Source organism: Topomyia yanbarensis, chromosome 1 (assembly GCF_030247195.1).
Source record: "Topomyia yanbarensis strain Yona2022 chromosome 1, ASM3024719v1, whole genome shotgun sequence".
NCBI classification, from domain to species: domain Eukaryota; kingdom Metazoa; phylum Arthropoda; class Insecta; order Diptera; family Culicidae; genus Topomyia; species Topomyia yanbarensis.
In genome coordinates this window covers 168,654,775-168,682,250 of record NC_080670.1, presented here as the reverse complement: position 1 = coordinate 168,682,250, position 27,476 = coordinate 168,654,775, and the positions used below count along the sequence as shown (strand labels likewise).

The 27,476-nt window shown below is 42.9% G+C and overlaps 1 protein-coding gene across 2 annotated transcripts in view; it reads right to left on the bottom strand.

Annotated features, from left to right (window-relative positions):
* Window positions 1-27,476, bottom strand: part of LOC131680625 (GATA zinc finger domain-containing protein 10-like) — a 450,427-nt gene that overhangs the window by 356,780 nt on the left and 66,171 nt on the right. Inside the window, exon 2 of one of the 2 annotated variants that reach the window (XM_058961350.1) lies at window positions 17,554-17,617. The exons of the other annotated variant lie outside the window; for it this stretch is intronic. The gene's annotated coding sequence lies outside the window, so the exon portion shown is untranslated. The remainder of the gene's footprint in view (window positions 1-17,553; window positions 17,618-27,476) is intronic. 2 annotated transcript variants of the gene reach the window in all.

The following is a 27,476-nucleotide window of genomic DNA, read 5'->3' as shown; positions in this document are numbered from 1 at the left end:
GCTTCAGGTTTATTTTGTAAATAATATAAACGTTTATTTTTATAATAAATATATCGCACTGAAATTTTACGTGCCCGTTTTATATATTGGCCATGGAAAGCAATTAAGTTATGTCGGATATGTCTCTATTGGACATAAGAGACATTAAGTAAGTCTTTACTTTAGGGTGATATAGCCGGAACAACACCGCATTTCACGGACAGCAATATTAGGCAATCCATTGGATAAATCGATGACTAAATTTTTCTATGTTATTGATTTCATTTAGCTGGAATTCGATCTACCTTTACATGTTAATGCGAAGTTAAAATTAAAGCATTTTTTCCGAAGTACTAAAATACTTTTTCAAGGTGTGTGCACAACTAATTGGATTTGTAGTTCTATGTCACTCTTTGACCGCATTGGCTACAAACGACGGTTCCGGAAGCCCCGGTCGAGAGTATTCAGAATAACAGTCTGAGATGGCAAACTTACTCTCAAATTAAAGGTGTTGCACTCCACTACGTTATAAAATTTCATCCCGATCCGACTTCTGGTTCCGAAGTTACGGATTATGGAGTGTGGTCACATAAAAAAAATCCGATTCTAATGGATGCCAAACAGCATTTGCAGTTCTAGCTAACGGAAGGCGAATCTCGGAGGTGGTTCGGCCGATCTCCACGAAATTTGTTGGTTGCAAAAGCGCTATGGCGTAGTCACATTGGGTGGTGGACACAAAATAAAATTGGTAACGCTAGCAAAATGTAAACACAAACGAATACCCCGGATGAACCTATCGTCAATTGACATTTCGACGAGTTTTGATTCGAGCCAATAATATGAAGTGATTATTTTCAAGGCATTGTTCTTCAATATGAACTATTGCCATAATATACCATTGCACGAAAATGTAGGGGAAACAGTGGAACTATGAAAACGTATTGTTTTCATAGTTCCACTGCTACCCTCTTTCCCCTATAACTTCACATTTCTGACAGTTCAGAGATCTTGTTTACATGGACTTAGAATTCGAACCAAGTTTTTTGTATTGGGTGGAATCGAAAATTTTCTAACACCATGTAAACAAGCTCGTTGAACTGTCATTTTTTCGAGCATTTTTACTCATATGACGTCATCTTGCAATGTTCCATAAATACAATCAAACATTTTATGTACAAAATTTAAAAAATCGATCTGAGGCATAAATTCCTAAACAACAGGCATACGTAAACGATTGGGCGACCCCTTGATCTCTGGCAATCAGCTATCGCAAACATATTTACTTAACCATTCTACGAATGTTTTTGCTTTAGATTGTTCATTTTCAACCAGCTGAAAACGATTACCCGCGTCTTTCTCATCATCATCAATGCCATTATCATCATCGTCGTCGTCGTCAGCAGTAGCGGATCCATCTTAGGAGCACAATAAAAAAAATCAGTAACTACAATCTATGGTGAAAACCGCGCGCGGGATTCGTCTCGCTTTAAATTAACTTCTTGAATTCTTTTCAATCGCTCATCGTCAACATTACCGCCCTCCTCATGAACCAAGAGCCAAGGTGCATTAAATAGAAGGGTACCCACATTTGTTTTTTTATCGGACGAGTAGGAAGATGTGAAGGAGAAAACATTTCGTGCTGATTGATCAGTGATGTGTTCTTAAAAGTTTAGTTCGGTAGTTTTTGTTGATGTTACGTTCCGCGATGTTGTGTAACGGCGTTATTTTGTTAGAGGGCAAAATCGTTAAGACAGTAACGTTCGAAATTGAACATTACTACCCAATAATGGGTATAAATAGATTAGTTCACATTGATCGATAAGTTCATCAATAGTATAACAGAAATACAGTAAAAAACTGAGGCAAAACCTCTCATTACATTTGACAGTTGAATCGTGTAATTATTTACCTGAAAACCTTGCTGATCACTAGAAAAACTCATAAGGTCTGTTCCAGTACCAGGAGAAACTGGAAGTACTCCGGCGAAAATCGCTCCTGTACTCTCTTCTTCTCTTTTTTCTTCTTCTGGTAGCAAACCGGAGTAAAAAGGAGCAAAAATTTTTTGCTCCTGTTTACTCCGGAGTGACTTCCGTGTACTGGAACAAACCTATAGTAAGAGAAGTGCGGAGAAAAAAACAGCATTTTTGGCAACGTATGCCCCGGCATTGTATGGCAACACGTCCAATATTATACCCAAGTAACCAATAAGCATGCTGAATGCGTCTTAACGGCTACTTGATAAGCACTTAAGTCGTTTTAAATGCTATTTAAAAGTCGCTTTTGGCAAAATATACGGCTACATTACTGCTGTGCTATGAAAATGCTTTTTTACTACTGTTGTGCACTCAGAATGCTGCTTACTGGCAAGAAGTTTTTAAACAGTTTTTCAAATGCTGATTAACAACAGTTATGCATAACGAATTCCAGCATACTGCAAGAAGCATCCGGAATGCAAATTTTACGCTACTTTACTGCATACACTAATGCTTGTTGGTTACCTGGGTAACGCGGTCAGCGTGGCAAGCAGAAAGTTAGCAAAAGTTGAGCAAAGCGAAATTGATGCTGGCAGAGTTTCTGCGAGCATTTTGCGCGATTTGTGCGAGAATTCTGGCAACGAATTCGCTCAAATGCAACAACCGTTTCTGACAGAAGCGGTTAAACCAACCGATGCTGCTCATTTTTATCCAGAATCCAGTCAGAAATGTACAGCCAAGATCTCATCACGCTTCCTGTCACATCTTTGTCAGATATTTTGCTCGATTCGTGCTAAATTCTATCAGGTAGGAATTGCCAGGATCTTTGCACAGTTTATGTCCGTGTTATGTCAGGGTTTTACTCGGTTCCTGTCAAAATTTGCTAGAAAACGCGGGCGAAACCGAGTTCGCCCTAGCTCAACTAACCCGACAGGATACGCGCAGAAATCTGACAGGGCTGCCAAACCAAGACTTACAGAAATCTAGCAGAGCGGTCTCTGCCAGAAAATTTGCTCACTGGGAAGGATAGGCAACGTTCGATTGGATTCGTTTTTTCGACAGCTAAACGCGACTCCAATTGACCCAAAATGGAGTCTCCGCAGTTTTCTTTCTAGAGTTTTTCTACTGATCACAGCATTAGGGAAGCAAGTCCGATTGTACAGTTCGGTTAGTTTAGGTAATAAATACGCGAGTCTGGCTATCAGCATCAAATTAGAAAGCAAGAAACTAACTCACTCAAGAACGACAAAGGTTCCCACCTCTATAGTTCTTCATCTTGTGCATGAACGGCGGTTGTATGGCTGATGTATGTAGTAGTAGGTCACAAACCAATCTACTTCCATCCCATTCGCAAGACATTACTCAGGCAGCGTTCTTCAGATTATACAATGGTTCACTACACATGACTGGCTGGTACGGAAAAGATTCCGCCAAAACCGATGCATTCCAGAACCCAGCCGGGTGACAAAATATCGAATTAAAAATTAATCTACCACACCGACCGTGAAGCGACGAAGAAAAGGTCTTGCGGAAATAATTCGGCAAAGTGAGACGCACAGAATAACAGATGTAACACTCGAAAACAATTGCTCGCCCGCTTTCCACGGTCATTTTAAATATATTCTTAGTTGGGACTGTGGCCGCATTAGTGATGATGCCACCACTGACATAGGCACAAGTATGTGGGGGATAGACCACCAGTGAAGTATTTCTTCAAGGTCTCAGAGATAACTCGATATTAAATTGGCAAAAGGGCGAATAAGATTTGTAAACAAACTTTTATTTTGATGGTTTCTCTTAATTTACTATATTTTCAAAGCAGAAAACAATTGAAATTACTTCTACGAAAGGTAAAAATTTACATGAACGCATATTTTTCATGAAATTCCACTCTGCAGCAGACTAATGAGCGAAACAAGTTTGTTTACAAAAACACTTTCACCCTTTTGACGAATTAATATTGAACTCACCAGCAAATAAGTGTTTGGGACTGTGTATTAGAGGTGAAGCTAGTGTTCTGAGTACATTGGAGGATAAATATTTTCTGGCCAAAATTTTCTCATTGTGTTATGTCTGTAAGTCTGTGGCTATAGGTCGATTTCGTTTCGCAAAGGTACACTGCCATGCCACTACGAGGGTATGAATTCCCGTTCCGGCTGGATGGGGAGCTACTGAGCTGGAAATTTGTGAATTGGGTGGCATTAGAACCACCGGGGTAATCGCTATCAAACTTGGAGGAATCCGACTGCAACTAGAATGCTGAATTCTAGCATCAGAGTAGGAATGTTTGCATGCTCGAAAATTCCCACTTTTGATAGTATGGACCTACGTACATGTATGTAGTCCGGTTGGTATTTTATTAATTGAAACAACACAAACAGACGCATCGTGTTTGTAGTTCGTTATGCAGAACGAAGCTCGACTGACGCACCTAAAGGCCTTTTTTATAGTTTTTTTTCCACCCGTAATGTTTAACCTTTTCCGCTAAAAAAAACTAGTAAACACAATCGCGACTTCAGGCGCAATCGAGCACGTTTCATCTCGAATTGATGAACAGATCAGCCAGGCAGTAAGCCATCGACATCGAAACGCCGCCGGATTGGGGTTTGTTTGATTTTAATTGATTATTGAGCTGATGGTTGCTTTTTTCTCGACGCCAGCGAGCAGTGCGTCCAGCAGAGCGCACCGAGCGAATCTGCCGTGTAAGGTCCGTTGTTGCGTTTGTTTGGATAAACTGATATACATACATACCAACGTGTGTATTACTAATTCAGTGTAACTGATGGCAGTTTAAAAATGCCAAACATCCAAATGGGGTCGAAGTGAGTTTACATAATATTTATCCCGATTTCGTAACGGTTGATTGCATAAACTGATTAAGGAAAAACAGCTACAGTCTTCCGATTGATGGTTTAATCTAGTGTTGGTGTAAATATTTACGTTGAGCTTCATACATTGATTAGCGAGATTGGTTGTGTAGGGAAGACAACAAGAATGTAACATGTAGTTTTTTTCTCAAAATATGTAGGTGATTTTTTGTTGTTTCGCTCCATATATAAATAATTCAGTTCCGACAGCATATCAGTACCCAACAAACAACTTAGCTGGATAAAAGTTAGAACAGGTATTGTTCAGCTTATTCTCTCGTAACAAAATCTTGTTCAGTTTTTTTGACGGCACCGGTGGTTGAGTGGTAAGCGTCACCGCCACTCATTCCAGTTGGCCTGGGTTCGATTCCAGCCGAGGTCGTTGAGATTTGAAAAAATCTGTGGTCACGTCTTCCTTCGGAAGGGAAGTAAAGCTGTTGGTCCCCGGTCCATGAGTTGATGGATCCGATATCTCGTCCAGATAGTGGAGTTACTTCTCTGGCGTCGATAAAGAAGAAGTAGAATCCAACTTCTATACTTACTAACAAATATCCTCCTCCCGTGATACTTGTGAAGTGCGCAGTAGTATATACGGCCTCTAGCAAAAGCAAGTATCGGACTAACAATTCCTTCCCTTTCCTTCCGCGATCTACGTTACAGCTTATAAAAAATAATTCGGTAGCTCAGGTCGTTTTCCAATTTTGAAATCAGAAAAAATTGTCAGTGTTTAGAAGAGGGTAATATATTTTCGGTAAAAAACTGATCTTTATATTTTTTTACGAGTCAGAATGTTACTTAATTCAATTGATAGTGTAGATAATGTATATAATTATAAAATGTTTTCCTATATTTTCATTGCAAAATATTAAAAGTAGCGCAAGTTGCGGTAAACCTCCGGAGGCGACTCGAAAAAATGCAGCCCACATTATCAAAATCTACTGAACCAATTGTTTTGAAATTTTGCACAGTTCTTCCTACGAGAGCATTATCAAGTTGTTTTACTTTTACAATAACATGTTATTAGTTTTTTGCGAGAATCCGATTTTTAGCTTTGAAGTGCTGCGAAAAATTCAAAAATCGGAAATGAAAAAAGCTCCCTTAGGCCATATTCAGGAGTATTTCAGTTCTTCAACATAAGACTGAAAAGTTTAGAAGTAGAACTTGCCGTCCCTAGTAGCGGTTTTAGCTGGTGTTCTAGTCAGTTTAAAATTCATGTCTTGCCATGGTTGCTGGACTCAAAATAATTTTCCCCGGTCTATCAGGTCTAAAAGGCTGTGCCGAATACTCTACTGACAGTTCTAAACGTGTTTTTAAATTAGCAACAAATAGAACGGCTTCTTATGAGTTTTAAATTTTGAAACAAAACTGTGATTGTTTCAGTTCCAGTTCTACTTTGAAACACCTATATAAAACACTGCTGAACATACCCTTAATTACCTAGGACTCGGTCAAACCATTCGGAATTTGATTTGGAATCCTGAATGGAGTCATTATGGATTCCAAATCAAATGCAACAACCGGTTCTGAGTCGGAATTGGTTGTTGCATTTGATTTGGAATCCATAATGACTCCATTCAGAAATCCGAACCGGTTCCGGAATGAGTTTAACTGGGAAGTTCGAATGCATTATTCGCGAAAGTTCTCCAGACGCTCTTAAAAAAGACCAAAATTGAACCAACCGAATGGGGAAAAATGTAGTTGCGGTGGACATTTGACTGAAATTATTTCAAAACATTAAATTGTATGCCATACGCTACCAAAACATATAACTAACGATTTTGTGTGCATTTTATTGTAATATCTAAGACAAGACGTAACAATCGGCGTCTTATTTTGTTGAATGTAGTGCTATGGTTTTTTGTAGGATTTTGACGTCTTACACGCAACGCAAAATACACTATAAATTTCTATTTTGATGCAAAGAAATACATTTAATTTCATTGATTTTTAAAAAATGCATCGCAATTGATCTACCCCTAGCATGGGTGTTCGATAAACCCATTTTCTGAAAATTTCCAGCTTATGGATTGGTTACTTTCTTAATATTGTTAAAGCCAATCAACCACATATACGCCAAAAGCATGGTAAATTTTTGTTCTACTTTGCCGCACGATTTCTGCTCAATTTGATGATTTTTATTCATTTGAGGAAAATAACTATATTTGTCAAAAGTAATTACTATAATTTTAAATAAATATAGCAACACTGTCATACATTATTTCGCTATCCCTGCAGTAACTTTTCCTATGGTGTAAATTGTCAGAATCAACCAATCAGGAGCTGGAACATTTTGACGTAAAATTGGAACAAAAGAACCCCCTCCCCCTATTGTCACGCCTACAGACTAGCGGAGAGAAAAACAGTAAAACTAGCAACCATGAATGCAAACTGGCATCACGGAAGCTCCCATAAACTTTGCATGGGCTTCCTCTTGCACTACCCCTCTCAAAACCCTCATGCTCGATTGGCTGCACTTTTTGACAGTCCGTTTGGCTGAAATTTTTGACACTTCGCTAGTCTGTGCATAAAGTGTCTGCAGTCACGCCTAGTCTTAGTGTAGTATGATCAGTGTTGCCAATGTTCCAGATTTATCTGGAATTTTCCAGATTTTTCCCAACTGAACAAACAAACTGAACAACATTTTGCAGGATTTTTTAAATTTTGCCAGAATTTTCAAGATATTCAGAATTCTACGTTACACTCTAGTGGAGATGACATTATACCGGATTTATTTGCACAACCAGAGTTTTTCAAGCTTCCAGCAAAAGACAATTTTTTCATTCCACCAGATTTTTAAATTTTAAGATAATTTTGGAAATCTATGAAGACCCAAACGCATGCAAAATTTCGATGACTTTGAGATCGCTGTCAAGATTTTGATAGATTTTTTTGTTCAACTGCAAGATTTTCTTCGAAAAATAGTGGCAACTCTGAGTGGGACCATTCATAAATTACGTAACGCAAAAATTTCCCAAAATTGACTCCCCCCTCTCCCCATGTAACAAATTGTCACAAATTTTTCTATCTCCCCTCCCCTATTACGTAACAAATTCTTCAAAAAAAAAATTCAAAAAAAAAGCAAAAACATGTTACGTAACGATCTAGCTTACTTCCACTCCCCCGCATGTCACAACATGTCACAACTTCTCGTACCCCCTCTCCCCCTAAACGCGTTACGTAATTTATGAACGGTCCCAGTATGATAAACAACGTTAAAATGAAGAATGAAATGTACTAATATTTGACACTTTTGAGTGTATTAGTTCTAAGCTGAGACGAGACATGCGGTTACGAAAAAAAGTAACGTCAAATGCAGCTAGTCCATTTAAAATATGTTAGGCAAAAAGAGAGGCTATGCGAGACGATCGATAAAATGAACACTACGACATTTGTTTATGCTTTTCTTTTTCATATCCTCCTGTTTTATCGGCTCCATCGAAGAAAAATGACAACCGCACTCATACATAGAAAAAAATGTATCCATCTGTAACTTGGTTTAAAATATCTTTTACATAGGAGCCCAGTTAGACTAAATGTAGTGAACTCCGCTAGCGAATGACGGATCCCAATAGTAGCATGTCTGTAATAACATACGTACATGGAACTATTGAGATCCAGAGCTACAGGTCCAAAGCCCTGGTAAAGGAGGATGGTTGTGATGATCCGGGCCGAGATCACCACGTAAAGCAAGGTAGGGCATAACCCCAATTCCAAGGCGTGAAGCGACCCGTGCCGAGGGATGAGTGATCGAGGGGGTGAAAAAGATGCTCGATCGTTAACGGAGCCTGTGGGGTACCTGGGCAACCCCCACAGTAAGCGTCCCTTACCACGCTAATGCGGAGCTCTGGCGTGGCGGACATATATTTCTCGCGCTACTCGTGGGACTATACATGGAGGCAAATAAAAATAAAAATAAACAGACGGAGGTGCCAAACCCCTTCGCAAGAGGTGGTTTGGCGAGGTCTCCCCCCGTGGGAGAGTAGTGGAACGATGAGTGCTGTACTCGAAAGCACCAGTGACCCCCCAGCAGCGGTAGGCAATACCCCTACCAATGCATCGGAGGGGCCAATAGCTGCGATGCGCAAAGTAGCGAAGCAACTCGATGCTATAATCGACTTCGCTAGCGCAAAGCAGAACATAGCCAAGGAGTTGAAGTTGAGCCTTCTGGAGCTCCGGAAAGCTGTTCGTGTCGCAAGACAGGAACAGCAGGCATATGTTGAGAGGGTGGAATGTCGGGAGAGGCCCGACATAGAAACCCAGACAGTGGCCTCCAATAGGGAGGAAAGAGAGAAGGTTAATAGAGGTTCACAGACAGTGGCCTTTACCTTCTACGGAGCAGCCACGTCGATCGGAGCGGCGACCGAGTTCCCCTCGAAGGGAAAGGGAAAGGGCAATCGCAAGACGGCATCGAATGCGAAGCGCCCTAGGAAGTCGCCAGGAGAGGGTGCCAAAACCGACACCACTCGGCGTGCAACCGTCAAGGTCAAACGCCGCCTGGGTGAGGTAAGCGAGGGCGAGAGTGACCTCGCTGTGGAGAGCGATGGTACCAGCAACCCGACACGACCGGGGCAGGGGGGCTCAAACCCCTGGACGCTGGTTACCAAGAAAAAGCCGGCACCGAAACCGGAGGTACCGCGGCCTGCGAGGAAGGCCAAGGACAGAGGCGAAGCCTTGTGGTTAAAAACCGACAAGGACAAATACGCCGATGTCCTTAAATCGATGAAGGCGGCCGAAAGCCTCTCGGCCCTTGGGCAGGATGTGCGTAGCGTAAGACGCACCAACACGGGAGAGATGCTCCTGGTGCTGAAGCGAGGCGCACAATCAAGTGCAATATATAAGGCCTTGGCTCAAGAGGTCCTTGGCGAGGGCGCCCAAATCAGGTCGCTAGGAGCGGAAACAACTCTCCAGTGCAAGCACTTGGACGAGTTCGCGACCGCAGAAGACGTCGTCGCAGCCGTCAAGGAGCACTGCGGCGTCACAATCGAGCGGGCCTCTGTGCGATTGAGGGACGGACCCTCTGGCACCCAAGTAGCCTACCTCAGGCTACTCAATGCGGATGCCAAAAAGGTAACCGAGAAAGGGAAGCTGAAGATCGGCTGGTCGGTATGCCCTATCAGTATACCCCAGCCGCCTTCAGTGGACAGGTGCTATCGGTGCCTAGAATCCGGCCATAAAGCTTACGAATGCAAAGGCCTAGACAGGAGTAAGCTATGTCGTCGATGCGGCGAGGAGGGGCATAAAGAGCGGGGGTGCACTAAGGCATATAAGTGCCTTATCTGCACCTCTAAGAAGCAAGCCCATAAACATGCTATGGGCGGACCTTCGTGTCCCTTCGGCGAGTTAAATAAGAAGAAGCCGTGAGAGTCACACAGCTAAATCTTAACCATTGTGCAGCAGCCCAACAGCTGCTGTGGCAGTCGGTCTCGGAGTCGAGGACAGATGTCGCCCTATTATCAGACCCGTACAGCATCCCTGCCGGCAACGGCAATTGGGTGTCGGACGGGTCTGGAATGGTGGCAATCTGTACAACGGGAAGGTTCCCGGTTCAAGAGGTAATACACCCCTCCGCCGAGGGTGTGGCGATTGCCAAGATCAATGGTGTGTTCTATTGCAGCTGCTACGCCCCACCAAGGTGGCCAATAGAACAGTTCTACCAGATGATCGACAGGCTCTCGTCGGACCTCGTGGGCCGGAAACCGGTAGTAATAGCGGGATACTTCAACGCTTGGGCAGTGGAGTGGGGCAGCCGCTGTACAAATAGCAGGGGTCAAGCGCTAATGGAAGCGTTTGCGAAACTCGATACTGTGCTAGCTAATGATGGCTCCGCTAGTACATTCCGTAGAAACGGAGTGGAGGCGTGGATTGATTTGACCTTTGCCAGCCCGAGTCTGGCTCCAGGCATGGAATGGAGGGTAGACGAAGGCTACACCCATAGCGATCATTTAGCAATCCGCTTTAAGATCAACTATGGTGTGCAGCATCCGAGGGCGGGAGATCCCTGTCAGGTACGCGGGTGGAAGTCCAATCACTTCGACAGCGAAGCTTTCATCGCGGCCCTGGGACTGGAGGCCAACACCGACAGTCTAAGCGGGGATGCGCTGGTAGCTGTTCTATCACGCGCGTGCGACGCCACTATGCCGAGAAAAACACTGCCAAGAAACGGTAGATGCCCGGTATACTGGTGGAGTGCCGAGATTGCAACTCTACGGTCAGCCTGTCTCAGAGCTAGACGTAGGATGCAAAGAGCTCGCACCGAGGATGCAAGAGAGAACCGCCGTGAAGTGTTTCGAGCTGCGAAATTGGCCCTTAACAAGGCTATTAAAAGCAGCAAGAGAGCGTGTTTCGACAACCTGTGTGAGAGTGCCAACGCGAATCCGTGGGGTAACGCCTACCGGATTGTGATGGCCAAGACCAAAGGGGGCTCCTCACCCCCAGAACGGTCTCCGGACCGGTTGGCAACGATTATCGAAGTACTCTTCCCGTCTCGAGCCACAAGCCCCTGGCCACCTGCACTACGAGACAGTGCGGGCACGGTCGAAATGGTGGCTCCAGTGACGAATGAAGAACTACTCGCAGTGGCTAAATCCCTAGCAATGAACAAAGCTCCAGGGCCGGATGGAGTTCCAAACAACGCTCTCAAGGCAGCGATCATAGCGAACCCGAACATGTTCAGGCTAGCTATGCAGAGATGCTTGACGAGTGCCGTTTCCCCGATAGATGGAAAAGGCAGAAACTGGTGCTGTTGCCGAAGCCCGGGAAGCCGCCAGGCGACCCATCGGCGTACAGACCAATCTGTCTGATAGACACGACTGGCAAACTGCTTGAGAGGATCATCCTCAACAGGCTCACCCCGTACGCGGAAGGTACGGACAGTCTGTCAAGCAACCAGTTTGGCTTTCGGAAGGGTAAGTCCACAGTGGACGCTCTCAACTCAGTGATAAATACTGCCGAGATAGCGATCCAACGAAAAAGGCGAGGTATTCGATACTGTGCGTTAGTGACACTTGACGTGAAGAACGCATTCAACAGCGCAAGCTGGGATGCCATCGCGCTCTCGTTACACCGGCTTAGCCTACCGGTGGGTCTGTACCGGATCCTGGAAAGTTACTTCCAAAACCGCGTACTGCTATACGAGACCGATGCCGGTCAGAAAAGGGTTCCGATTACCGCCGGAGTCCCGCAGGGCTCGATCCTAGGCCCGGTGCTATGGAACCTCATGTATGACGGGGTTCTGAGACTGAAGTTCCCTCCTGGGGTCAAGATCGTCGGCTTTGCCGACGACGTAACCTTGGAGGTCTACGGGGAGTCAATTCCTGAGGTAGAACTAACCGCAGAACACGCGATTAGCACGGTGGAGGAATGGATGAGCGCGAGAGGCCTCGAGCTCGCTCATCATAAGACGGAGGTAGTTATCGTCAACAACCGCAAGTCGGCACAACATGCAGTTATCCATGTGGGAGAAGTCGCGATCACTTCACAGCGAAGTCTGAAGTCTCTCGGAGTCATTATAGACGACAAGCTGACCTTCGGCAGCCATGTCGACTATACGTGCAAGAGAGCGTCGACTGCTGTTGCGGCACTATCGAGAATGATGTCCAACAGCTCAAAGGTGTGCGCCAGTAGACGTAGGTTACTGGCAGGCGTTGCCGTATCTATCCTCAGGTACGGCGGCCCGTCATGGTCAAGAGCACTGAGGGTAACCAGTTACCTACAGAAACTGGAGAGCACCTACCGCGTGATGTGCCTCAGAGTGATATCTGCCTACCGCACGGTATCACACGATGCATCCTGCGTGATAGCGAGCATGATGCCAGTCGGGCTGGTCATTCGGGAAGATGAGGAGTGCTTTGAGCTACGTGGAAATAGGGGAGCCCGCGAGCGCACCAGGGTGACCTCGGTCGCCAGATGGCAGCGTGAGTGGGACAACTCCTCGAAAGGTAGGTGGACCCACCGGCTGATACCTAGCATATCGAGCTGGGTGGGAAGACCCCATGGGGAAGTTCACTTCCACCTGACACAATTCCTGTCAGGCCATGGCTGTTTCCGTCAGTACCTCCACAGGTTCGGACACGCGGAGGTCCCAGTCTGCCCGGACTGCCCAGGTGTAGATGAAACTGCCGAACACATACTGTTCGTATGTCATCGGTTCGACGTCGAAAGAAGAGCAATGCTTGACGTCTGTGGCTGGGACACAACCCCGGATACCCTTATCCAGCGGATGTGTCAAACGGTGGAGAAGTGGAACGCAGTCTCGGCTGCTACCATCCAGATTGCCAGTAGGCTACAGGTAATCTGGCGAACCGAGCAACAGACGGCGGGCACGGCTAACTAGTGATTGGTTAGCTGGAGCGAAAAAGGCCAAGTGCAAAATAAGAGAGTGAATGGTCTGTTCATGCCGAGGTAGGTTGGCGCAGCGAATGGCAACCGCGTAAGGGGTAAACCCAGCCACCCCGAAGCAAGACAGAAGAGTGAGTGTATAGGCGTATAAGTGGACTGCCTCATGCCAAGACGGGAGGGTCGTAGCGTAGTATGTTGGAACTAAGCTATCGATGCCTCATGGCGTGGCAGAGGAGTGAAAGGGTGAGCACCCAAGTCAGTCTCACATTGCATGTTAAGGGTGAGCATAAAAGTCAGCCTCACAGGTTGGTAGAGGCTAGCACAAAAGTCAGCCTAGCAAGGAATGAAAAAGGTGAGCACAAAAGTCAGCCTCGCATGGTATGTCAGAAGTGGGGCCTAAGAAAAATGTCCCACATGGGATGCCAGAGGGAGTGACAAAGGTACAATAGAGTGGCACGATTGAGAGTGAACCAGGTGATAGGGTGAGCACCCAAGTCAGCCTCACATGGATGGGTAGGGCGAGCACAAAAGTAAGCCTAGCAAGGAATGAGTAAGGTGAGCACACAAGTCAGCCTCGCATGGAACGTAAAAGGTGAGCACAAAAGTCAGCCTCATGTGGGAGTGTTTGAGAGTGAATCAAAGTGTGATTGAGAGAGCACCCAAGTAAGCCTCATACAGGATGTATGATCGCGCGAGTGAGAGTGAATGAGTACATTGAGTACAGCCATCCCCCCGGAAGTAATACCGAGAGGTAGTTCCTGGGAGGAATGATGGCGGAGCCCAATGGAGTTTAGTCGGTATTAATGGCTGGTCACCATTCGAGTCCGACACGCCCCCAGTGCACCCCGTGTGGTAGATTGGACCCTACCGTTAGCACGTGTACTGGGCTAGGACATAAAGGTCTTCTCCATTGTAAAAAAAAAAAAGACTAAATGTAGTATATACAAGTATGGCGAAGATGGCACTTTGGTATTCGTAAGATGAATCTTACATGAGTGGTGTGAGTGACAACAGAATAAATCGGCTTGCTTTTGTCATACCGTTCGTTCCGCTCCCATTGAATCGTGTGAACGCTATGACGTCGACCCGTTGTTCTGCTGGATTGTTTACATATTTTTGGTTGACAACACTAGTAAACCGTGTGTTCTGCCACACCTATATATACCGCATTGAGTTAGACTGGATCTTGTTGGCTCGAATCAAAACTCGTCGAATGTATTTAAACGTAGTTCATTCTGTAGCGTCAACTTGGCGCCCAGGTGGCAAAATCGCTAGAGCGTAAATAAAACAATATCCAGAACTTGAGTTAACAGGTTCCCGGGAGATCCGGTAGCGTGGTTATCGTGGATTCGTTTCAAAAACAAATCGAGTAACAGGCTCTGTAGCGTAAGTATGACAATATTTTGAGCTTCATCTAAAAATTGTGTTTGTTCTAGTACCGAGTAAAGTAAGTACTTTGGGGCACACCAAGAGAAAGTTCTTTCCGTAATAACTTTTTGTTCTTCCTTTGGTATTACAATACCTTTGAATTTTCCAGTTTTCAACTGCATCGATAATATCAAATCAAATATCAAATCGGTGTAAATTCGAATTGGACCGTAAAGTAAAACATTAAGGCAAAACACGAGTCTGAAAGCCGTATAACTAGAATCTGATAAAATACAATGGATGCATCTGTCGACTTTAAATAGCTCTAGCGAAAGAAGTTATTTGTTTTCAAGGATACCCGAGAAATATTTAAAAAAAAACATTTTTTTGTTGGTAGGCTGATGATTTAGCAGGCAATCTGTAACTGCCCGGATAGAATTTTACAATAGCATTTACCCTACAAACAATCATAAAACAATAAATATTATAGTTATTACTGTTTCAACATTGTTCGATGCCAAGTTCTCACAGTCGATTTACAATAAAATTTCATGTAACAATAAATTTCACTGTTCATGCAAACAACTGATACAGTGCATTCACATTAAATTTTACTGTTTTCGAGAAAAAAAATGTATGGAGAAAAATTGATTTTTTTAATGTTAAGACTTTTTCTCTGTAAAAGTCTATTTTACACTGAAATTTACTGTAAAAACGTTAAAGTTTATTGTTTTTGTATTGTAGCATAACACTAAAACTTACTGTAAATTATTGTAAAATTACTGTACTCTCGCAGTGAAAATCATGGTTTTGTTACTGTACATTTCTATTCGGGTGTAGCTAGATAAGCTGCCGTTGCTGTAAAAATGTGAAACAGTGGAGAAATTCAAATTCAATTCATGCCAGTTCCTAAGATTTCCGAGACTAGGAGCCACTTACTTTGGTTTTATAACAGCACTTCCTAGAGTTATTATAGAAGAAGCTTAGGATAGGAAATGATTTTCTGCCTTCGACGATTTATAGGCAAATTAGAAGATTTTGGATTGTCACGTAGATATTGGTCGTGGTCGGGGGTGTAAATATCTTTAGCATTTTTTCTCGGAGCGCCCCTTAAACGAAATCTTCAGTTTTTCTCCACATAATTTGCATATGACGAGAGATCATACGCTTATGGCCTAATTGTTTGCAACGACGGCAGTTCATGCTTCTCGGCACAAAAAAAGCGAAGAGGTAGACGAGCACAGTTCAAAAGAACAAAGTTTGGAAGAGTTGATCCAACGAAAGGCCCGAAATGAAGTTGATCACAAAACAAGATGTTTTCTTTTTGTTCTCGATTTCTACTCAATGAAATTGCTTCCAATCCAGAAATTTCACTGACTGCACTGAAGCAAAGCATTCTCGAAGGAGCCAATTCAATAATTCAGCAGCTCTTAGCAATTAAGGGCCCTGTCGGAGACTACACCACCAATCTCTACGTACCGGGCGGGTATTTAGACAAGATACTTCTTCGTACACGACAGTGTGTTCTTTGGTCAGATCACACGATAACTGGCTTATCTTTGCTCCGGAAGTGGACCATCCAGGGGCCGGCTGTATTAGATGGATATAATTTCGGAACGGAGACATATCGGCTTTATTTTTGCCTTCGCAACAATAGTCATTAAGGGGTTATAGATGTTGAGGTCGGCCAAAAACTCTAAAAAAGTGTTATTCTTTTATTAGGTATAAGTTGGTAAGAATGTTATCCCAAATTTTTATAGAGATCCAAGCAGTAGAAGCAGAGTTATAGCGTTTCTCATCTTGCTTTCTTACGGGTGTGGCTTATATTTGAAAATTTAAACGCGATTATCTCGAAATCGTGTTTTTCTAAAAACAGTTTCGCGGTGACTACGATTGCTGAAAACGTTTTAATCCGATTTCGATTTTTTTTAATGTTTCGTAATTTAACTGCCGTGTCCTTGAACGATGCCACTTTTTCATCTAAATTTCAATATTAATGTTAAGAATTTTTTAATAATTTTTTTTCAGGTGAGTTTTTATGTTAATCGTTCAAAGACTTCACAGGTCTATACTAATGAGTTTATTTGGTTTTATGCTTTCAGTTGAGCTGTTGGACTGGAATCGTAATCAGAGGCAACCTTTTTGAAAACACGCGTTCTGTGGAAATTATTATAGCTTCGATAATTATTAATATTTTTACATGTTTCCAAGTGGATGTCGTGAATTAGATATCGTACTACTGTAACACTACAGAAGTTATACATTACCAGGGGACGCAAAGCAATAAAATTTTGTTTTTGCGAGCAAGTTTGTCAGTACGTCAAAGATCTGGCGGGCAATCTGAAGCTGTGGCCGTACTACTCCAAATGGAATCGCATCCAATAGATTCAGATGTGCTTCCGATTGAAAGTGTCTTAGTTGTACCACAGAGAACAGACATCCATGATCGAACAAAAATATTTAAAAAACGAGTGTAAACATTTGAATTAATATACTAAAAACACTAGCGCCGCCACACCAACCTATCCCAACTATCCGTCAAATCGATTCCGGAACCGGTTCGAAATCCTGGATGGATTCTGCATGGAATCTAGCTCAAAGAAAACAACCGATTCTGACTCTATCGGTTGACGCATTTGAGCTGGAATTCATGCTGGAAGTCCGAATCGGTTCCGGACTAGTTTGACTGGGTAGAGGAATAACCGCTGTCAATTCTGTCGCACTCAGCCACAAAAAAACATGACAGTAGCGCACCTGGTTTAGATATCCAAACTACCTTCGAAACCGCTAGAGATTTTACACAAGTTGAATGCTGAAGATGGACGTCTGTTCTCTGTGGTTGTACCACCAATTGGGATTTTCATATTCATTTAACCGGAAAGTATCTGTTCAAATATTTATACAACTGCTATAAACTTTTTATTCGAAAATGGATGCCTGTTCTTTGTGCTTCATATCAGAATAAGCAAGAAAATAAATGTAAAATTACAAAATATTTTATCTGTGTGTTCGTTTCAAATTAGACTTACATCCTTTGTATATGCAGAGAAGCTCAATACCTTCAGGGCGTTTTAACATGAACGGTTCCATTACCTGAAATTACAAAAGAAAACAAACGTTTTAATTAGACAGTTTTGATGATTGACTAAATTGAACACAAGCTGCAAAAACAATCATACAAAGGAATTTTCCAGCCTCATCCCGTCATGAAATAAGACCATTTTGGTGGTAAGCTTTTGCTAACGACTGTACAGATTTAAACATGAAACACAAAAAAACGCTCCGTTCCCACACTGTGAGCTCTCTGCAGACCTCACTTCAGTGGAAAAAGAAAATCAAAGAAATACGCAAAACAAATTTCGCCCCAATGAGCTCGGCAACCGGACGACCAAGACCGAACCGAACAGAGAGGAGGGTATAATTTAAATTAATTAATTTTCTTCGCAAAACAATAATCCCTCGACCCAGAGTCCCCGAGAGTACGTTGGAACGATATTTATCTGTCATTTGTGGAAGAGAAGGAAACCAGTACAATCCGGATTCGGATTCGGTTGCAGGGCAGACAATGGGAAGCGAACAATATGTCAGTTTTGTGCTAGAAAGAGTGAACCCCTGCTTGTATCTGGTCAGTCCGTCAACAATGACCGCAAGCTTCAAAACAGACCGTGGAGAGCTGAGATTGTGTAACGTGATTACTTGTTTGTCGAAATAGTTATAAAATATGTAACGGAATGCTGAATGTTTTTGTACAGGAACCTGTTTGTTATAATGTTATCGATAACAATACTGCAAAAAGAATTCTGATACATGTTCATCATAAGAAATACTCGACTGATTTTAAAATGAACATTCCGTGGCCCAATTATCTTGGCGAGCACAATAGTAGGCTCTCTCTAAACGACGCTGCAGCGCATCCCTCAAGCACTTCTAATCCTCCTCCAGGTAGATCCCGATGCACCAAACAGAAGCCAATCAAAACCTACTCGAACTGAGCAAACTTCACCGGAATCGACCTTGAAAGGCACTATCCGTAGCCTGAAAATTAGCTCTGAAGAGCCCATGACCAAATGAGTCTTTGAACTCGGACAACAGCACATAGAAACCAGAAGAAACAAATAATCCCCATCATTCTTCCAATACATACTGCCGATCATCAACTCTCGAAAAGAGCCTCATTAAGATTTATTGCCATAATCCGGGCATAAAAACAAAACAAAACGCAAGGTGGAGGAGAAGAAGACAAAAAAAAACAGTTTGATATCTGCCATTCGCCGGCCATAAAAGACGGCAGGTGACGAAAGAGGCAAAGCATCCACACCCAGGGAAGACTTAAAAAATTATTGCAAAAAAATAAAACAAGAATAAACTCTCAAACAACGGCTACAACCCCTCCGAGGGCTACACACGGTATGCAGACCGTCCGAGGAAGGTGACCGGCCGGCAGTGTGGGAGTAGGAACCGAGGGAATTATTCGTGTGACCACGCTATGCCGCACTAACCCCTCGCTTCTTGGCAATGGTTTTTGCTTTATTTCATTTTTATTGCCTGCTTGCACATTTGGCTTTAAATGACACACATCGCGGGAGAGTTCTCTGGTCTTTGGCTTTTGCTTCTTGGTGCTTTTTAGGTTTGGTTTTGTTTTTCCTGCTGGCCGAACCGATCACAGTGCGGTGTAGCACAGCACAGCTTAGCGCGGCAGTCAGTACCTTTCAGAGAACCAGGAGCCATTGAACCGTGAGAGGACCCTCGAGAAGTAACGGCTGCAACTTGGTTAGAGTCCGAAGCCATGTAAGCAGGAGTTACACGAGAAAATAAATAAAATAAATGACTGAACCGACGATAGAGGGGGGCACAAGGGGGAACCCTACGGATTTAACGGGGCGACACAGTTCAGAGTGTGCACTTGAGGGGGGACCTAACGAGACCCCGTCCTGCCTTCGTCCTGAAGCCACACTGACCGGTCGGATTTGTGCAACCAAGAAATCGACGCCACGGTGACAGATCGAAAGCTCCGTCGGTCAAACTAAATAGAGAACCTTGATTGGGTTGAGTACCTTTGGCAGACAGTGTCGATCTGACAGCTGGTCGGTGTGCTATCCAATGGACGCCTTTCGAAGGTCTCTGCAAAAAAAAAAAACAATTCTGGAAAACAATAATCTGTTTAAAGAACTTTGACTCTTCCGCTTCCCCACGCTCCCTGTGAGTCCCTTGTCGGGTTTTACGAGGGCGACAAATACGACGCTGATGGCGGATGCCGACTGCCCCATGGATGGACGGTGCAACTGCTGCAGCAGCAGCAGCAACTTCAATGCAATAAACAGCAGAATGATTGCTGATACCTGAGACTTTGCCGCGAGTGGGACATGCAGGAATGTGTCAATCGATATATCGGGGTGCGGGGTTCTCTTTTTTGCGTTATTCCAACTTCACTCTACTTACACAGCTAACGGACCCCGCTCCCTTCTGCACTGCTTTTTTTTTTAACTCGGTGCAAAAATGTGAAAATGCTTGTGCGGTTCCAGGCAGGACGATCAACGATAAGACGTGAGCTTAGGCCATGGGAATTGGTTGGTTGGTTGGTATCGCTCGGTCGCATGTGATCAGAATATGAGATGCGGGGAAGGTTGTGTGACGTGGTTTTGTCGGTGGTTTCACCACTCAAGGCGTTCTCGGGTCGGGTTATGTGCTGTGTCGTTAGAATGGATTTAAGGCTCTGGACTCAATGGCGGTTGGAACAGAGAAGAAAATAACATTGAACCTGAGTAGTAATACTATGGAAAGTAACTGCAAAAGTTCTATTGGATTTGAATTTATTTGCTTTAAAAATATTTTCTGCCGCTCCCGCTAAAAACATAATTATCTTTTGCATGAAATCTCTTTCCATTGGTTGAGTAGAAAAATGTCAATAACTACAGTTCCTCTTCTTTGTTAACATTGTTATTTCACTTACCAAGACACTTCATATTTTTAATGTTTAGTAATCATTCATTCATTTATACGATAAAATGTCAGCACACCTGACTGTCAGTTGCAAATTGCTTGCCAAACAAGGTGTTTTTATCCCACCTTTGGTTTTACAAATATTATGTACCATTGGAACTAAAAACTGGATTCGAACCGCACTGCGCACTTAGCATTCTTCTAATAAATCCTTCCCATAGACTGACTCCTGTCATCCGCTGTGGAGATATACAGACTTTGACAGTAGTCCACATATGATGGACCTAGCCGCTTCTAGGCCCATGTCGCCCGTGCAATAGCATTTGGTTATTTTGATTTTAACAAAGGCAGCTGTTGGCTAGTACAAAATGACTGCCTAGCAGGAGGCTGGGTTATTTAGACTGGCCTGTCTATGAGGCTACCTTCTCTATTACTGTATGTGTTTTGACAGCTCGAAGTTTTCAGTAGCAGTTTGATCACTCGCACTTTAAAAGTGTGGAGCCCAGGCTAGTGGGAAGTGTGCAAAATCATTATTTGTTTTTTTAGCAAATTGGTTTTGATATCGTCGACTGAATAATAGTTTCACCGAATAAAATATTCAATAGAGTTGTGGTATATTAATTACCAATTCGTTTCTACGAATACACAAACATTGATAAATTAAATACGTAAGCAGAACAAAATCATAGCATGAATTTTTCCATCATTCTATAAAACGAAAAAATCATATATTGAAAAAAAAATTTTTTTCACCACACGTAAATGGTCAAAAACTTATTCAGCTTATGTCTTACGTTTAATGCTAGAAACTTTTCGACGAAAATCGTAAGCCTTTAAAAAATATTATGTTCGTCATGCAGTGCTCCCAAATATGCAATTTTGTTGAATTCATTTGTCGTTCAGTAAGAACATTTTTCATTTATAACTTTTAAAGAAATATTCTCCATACTTTGTTTTGCTCGTAATACACCCAAGAAATTCATTAAAAGTGAAAGGTATATCTTGAGTGTTACGAATGGTTCAATGGTTTTTACATATCCAGGTTACTTCTACTTTATCGACTGTATGGCCCTTCAGAGCAATGTAACTTTTCGGCTCTCCTCGAGCGACTCTAGAGCAATTGCATGTCTCGCATCTCCATCTAGAAAAAAAGTAAGGATTGAAGATTTGTCCTCAGCAAAAAAGCAAATGTCAGGACTAGCTGGAAACATTCGGACGATCTAATAATTCTTTTGTTTTTAACCTGGCCGAAAAACGTCGATAATCATCATCAAACGGTCCCCAAAGATGAAGATTAAAATCACATGAAGGTGCTACTAAGTACTAAGTACTTCTAGAAGTACTTCGGTTTAGTTGGAAACTGCCAGAACCCTGTAATCCACTAGGGTAAAATTAAAGTAAAGTAAGGTAAAGTGGATAGAAGTGGACCTATTTGTTATCACCCTATCCGTAGAGTGTGTTGTATATGGGAGTTTGCAAGATGACGTCATATGAGTAGAAATGTTCGAAAAAATGACTGTTCAGAGAACTTGTTTACATGCTGATAGAATTCGAACAAAGTTTCTTGTACTGGGTGGAATAAAAAATGCTGTAAGTCTATGTAAACAAACTCTCTGAACTGCTAGAAGTGTGAGGTTATACATTTTCATGCAATTTTCTTTGAATCATTTTGCTTTTGTCGGTCTAGATAGGTGTAGAATTTTCTGTTGTGTATTAGTATATCAAAGGGTTACCATTTTCCTCTTGGTGTAAAATTTGTGCTGGTTATTCTGGGTATCGGCGGTGATGCGGTTTGTCGTTTTGTTTTGGTCGAGCTGCAAGGCGGTCATCGAGGATAGTTAGGTCCATAACACTAGTGTTATGGCGCTGGATCGTCGGATTAGGAAAGCTAACAGCAAAGGAACCGCTCGCTTCCCCGGCTAGTTATAAAGGACCCAGAATACGCTCTTTCGCCCTCGCTCTGAAAAATTATCCGAAAGAGTCTAGCTCTCCTTCACAGCTAGCAGTCGAGAAGAGCGAAACAGGAAAGCCAAAGATTCCTCCTGAGAAGTACATTGCGGTGACATCTATGATATCTCGCGAAGAGCGACTGGATCCGACGATAATTCGCCATCGTTACTAAGGATGTTCCAACAACGGAGCCAAGCTCACTTACCTAGCGAAACGCGAAAGACCACTGCATTTGCAGCAGGGGAATGCGACCGCTGTTATCCCGGCCGGACGGAATGAACCGTCCGCCTACACATCTTCAACAGTATCCAGCGAAGGCAGTAATTGGCAGCAGAGGAGAATAGGGATCTTTAGGGGTGTGCGAGATAAGACATTTTCTGATGCAGATTAGTACTGTGAGTTAATATCTCAGTCCTATTTCAATTTTTAGGCCCAAAACCATTAAAAAAAATTTTTAGTTGGTTTCCTTTTAGGACAATAACACATCCAAACCCATGCGACTTGCACGACTTTATAGGTTGCCCTATCAGATCTACCATAGCTTGCAGAAGAATCTTGGGATGGCAGGCTGCTAGCGGATAGCAAAAGTACCAGATCATGCTGAGTGGGGTGCTCTCCCGGTTAACAATGAGGCGAACGAGATATTTGCAGATACGTCATTTATACAGACACTCACGCTCATCCATAACAACTCAAATTTGAGTAGCCAGCCACTCAATTTCATAAAAAGTGTATATAGTCAAAAATTGAGTTTTCCTCGTTTAATCAGTTTTGAGTTTGGGATAAAAATGTCAAATTTGAGTACATTTTACTCAAGAGGGAAATACAGAAAATAATCATTCCGCATTTTTAATAAAAGTACAAAGACATTCATTGGCATTTCAAATATCATTTACCTGATCCTCCAGACCGTTGTCCAGGTGTTTGCGATGTTCGGGAACTTAATCCAAGGGTCGTTCTCTACATCTATTTCATGCCGATCGGCATCTTGTATAAATTGCCGAAACTACAAAAACATAACTGGAAGTAAGATTTGAAAGCAAGCAAAACTCAATGAAACTTACCTTCTAGTTTTATGGACGATCATCGGCTTTAACTTCAGGCTCTTTTTAAAATTTAAATCAACACCTAATTCCGCACACTTTTTGGAAGTATTTTTTCACTCAGAACTTTGAAGATTTTATGATTACTAAAGAAATGAGTTAGTTCTACTCAAATTAAAACTCATTTTTTGACATATTACTATTACTTTTGAAATTGAGTGCTCCGAACTCAAATTTTGAGTAGTTTTGAATGAGGGTGCTTTATACACAGACTAGCGAGGTGTCAAAAATTGCAGCCAAAGCAGCCAAACGGACTGTCAAAAAGAGCAGCCAAACGAGCATGATGGTTTTGAGCTAGGATAGGATCCGCCAGTTGGCTTCTTATATTTTACTAATCCCTGTTGAAAACGACATACCCCACTCGACCAATGTTGCCAAAATATTTGTTTTGTTTCGGTCGTATATTTGTTCTGATTAAAATATTCTATATTATGTACCAATTTCATGCTTCTGGAAAAATCAAAGATTTAGTCTTTATATCCGCATTTAAACGATCATAACGTTTTTTTTTCATCGGAATACAGAAAAACAAAATAATATATATTCGTTGTTGGACATTACGAAAAATATCTTCATGCCTCTTAATTTTTGTAAGTTGCTTTCTGAGTCAAGCAACCTCTGTCACAAGAATAATCTTCTCTGTTCGGATTTATTTTAAATATTCTAAAACTACTTTTCTGCAAGGTTTAATTTTTGTTTTGGAGCAATGTATAGGTTTGTTCCAGTACTACATGTGATCGTTTCGGAGAAAACAGCAGTAGAAAATACACGCTCCTATTTACACCGATGATCGATTCAGTTGAAAACTGTAAAATTCAACTGTATCGATCGTACCAAAGGAAGAACAAGAAGCGACTTCCGGGATAACTTTCTCCCTGTTTGCTCAGTACTTCCAATTTACTCGGTACTGGAACAAAGACAATTTTTACATGAAGTTCAAAATATTGTCATACTTACGCTACACAGCCTGTTGATTTCGAAAAGCGGCATTTTTGCATTATTCCGCACACAGAACAGAATCCACGATAACCGCGCTACCGGATCTCTCGGGAACTTCAGTTCTGGATAATATGTTTGATTTCGTCTGCCAAATAATGCCTGCACTTTATAAAGCGGTATCTCGAGAAAACAAAAAAAAAATCAACACAGTTAACAATCGTCGTTTTATGTTTGATATCACAATATGACAACACTTCCAAGCAGCCCTTTAGTATTTTTAGTTTCCAAGCCGAAGGTTTGCCTAAGTCACTTTCATCCAATCACGAGCTGGTTCAGAATTGGTTTAAAAACAGGGGACAGAGCTGGCGGATCCTATCCTACGTTTTGAGAGGGGCAGTACAAGAGGAAGCCCATGCAAAGCTTATGGGAGCTTCCGTGATGCCAGTTTACATCCATGGTTGCTAGTTTTACTGTTTTGCTCTCCGCTAGTCTGTTATATAAAGTGTCTGTAGTCATTTAGTAGGACAACTGTCAGCTTGTTGGATGAATTTAATTTGAATTTTTTAAATTTAAAAATTAGAAAAGAATAATTAAAGTCTAAGAATGATATGAGTGTACTCGTAAGGACACCCGCTATCAATACCTATGTAAAACTGACACAATTTTCCAAATTAAAGATCCCTATTGTGTGGGAGCATGAAAGGGTAAAATGAACTGTTTCTTTGTATTAATTTTCCTTGGATTATGTGCGAAAATTCGAAAGTCTTGGTAAAAGTACTTAGGACGCCCTGTCATTTAGGGTCTGACGGGCAGCATGCTTACTTACATGTCAAATTTTGGAGACTGTAGGTGAAAAAATACTTACCTAGGGTAAACCGCAAATGCAAATGGTTCCACGAAATGAAGAGTGTAGCGAGGATTTGTTCATGGTGACGAGCGGAATCAGTGTTTATTCACGTATAGTAGACAGTTGGGGCGTTTTTGCACAGTTCGGCAAGCATGCATCATAACATCAACATGGTTGATGGAGTTTCGTTTATGTGATTATCTCGAATTTTAAAAGCAGAATTTACTGGCGAGATTATGTTTCGGTGGGATCCCTCGTTGAACTATTGCTGTGAATTCACATCTGAGTAATTATGTCAGATCCAACTGCAACTGTGGGACGCTTATGAAAGTGGTAGATAAAGAACTGTTACCTTAAACAAATAGCAGAAGCTGAAGGATCTATTATCATCACTAAATGGACTTTAAAACTAAGATTGAGACAGTAGAATATATGACAGAAAAGCTAAAGTCAGCGTGTTACAGCCAGAGCCAGATCCAGAGCTAGAACTAGAGTGAGAACTAGAGCCAGAGTTGGAGCTAGTCCGAGCTAGAACCAGAGCTATAGCCAGTGCCAGAACCAGAGCCAGTGAAAACCAAAGCTAGAGCCAAAACATTCAGAACCAGAGCCCGAGTTAGAGCTACAAACACCCCAAAATTAGAACCAGAGCCATAGTCAGAATCAGAATTACAGTCAGAGCAAGAACCAGAGCTAGTGCCAGGACCAGAGTCAGAACCAAAACCAGCGCTAGAGTCAGAATCAGAATCGAAGCCGGATTCAGAGGCAGAGCTAGATCTAAAGTCAGAACCAAAGCCAGAGCCAGTGCCAGAGTTAGAGTCAGTGTTAGAACCAGAGCTAGTGCCAGGACTAGAGCCAGAGTTAGACCAGAGTCGGAGCCAGAGCCCGAGTCAGAGTTGAAGCTAGAGTCAAAATCAGAATTAGATTCAGAGCTAGAGCAAGAGATAGTGCCAGGGCCAGAGCTATAACCAGTGCCAGAACCAGAGACAGTGAAAACCAAAGCTAGAGCCAAAACATTCAGAACCAGAGCCCGAGTTAGAGCTACAAACACCCCAAAATTAGAACCAGAGCCATAGTCAGAATCAGAATTACAGTCAGAGCAAGAACCAGAACTAGTGCCAGGACCAGAGTTAGAACCAAAGCCAGAGCTAGAGTCAGAATCACAATCGAAGCCGGATTCAGAGTCAGAGGTAGATCTAAAATCAGAACCAAAGCCAGAGCCAGTGCCAGAGTTAGAGTCAGTGTTAGAACCAGAGCTAATTCCAGGACCAGAGCCAGAGTTAGACCAGAGTCGGAGCCAGAACTAGAGCCAGAGCCCCAGTCAGAGTTGAAGCTAGAGTCAGAATTAGAGTCAGAGCTAGAACAAGAGATAGTGCCAGGGCCAGAGCTAGAGCTATAGCCAGTGCCAGAACCAGAGCCAGTGAAAACCAAAGCTAGAGCCAGAGCTAGGTCCAGAGCAAGAACCAGAGCCAAAGCCAGAACTACAGCCAGAGCCAGCGTCAAAGCCAAAGACAAAACCAGAGCCACAGTCATAACCAGAGACAACAGCCAGATCCAGAGTCAGATTCAGAGCCAGAGCCATAACAATAGCCAGAGCCATAGCCATAACAATAGTCAGAGCCAAAGCCAGAGTTAGAACCAAAGCCAGAGGCAGAAGCACAGCCATAGCCAGAGTCCGAGCAAGAGCCAGAGTCCGAGCAAGAGCCAGAGTTAGAGCCAAAGTCAAATTCAGATCCAGATCCAAATCTAGAGCCAGGGTTAGAGCTAGAGCCGATACCAGAGCCATAGCCATAGTAATAGCCAAAGCTAGAGTTAGAGCCAGAGCCAGAGACAGAATCAGAACCAGAGTCCGAGCAAGAGCCAGAGCCAAGGACAGAATCGGAGCTAGAGCCAAAGCAAGCATCAGAGCCAGAACCAGCGTCAGAGCCAGATTCAGAGTTAGAGCCAGAGCCAGAGTCCAAGCCAGAGCCTGAGCCAGAGCTAGTGTCAGAGTCAGAATTGAAGACAGAGCTAGCACCAGAGCCAGAATGAGAATCAAAGCCCAGAGTCACAGCAAGAACCAGAGTCAGAGCCAGAGCTAGAGCTAGAGCCAAAACCAGAGTCAGAGCAAGAACCAGAACCATGACTAGTACTAAAATCAGAACTAGAGCCAGAGCTAGATCCAGAGCCAGAGCGA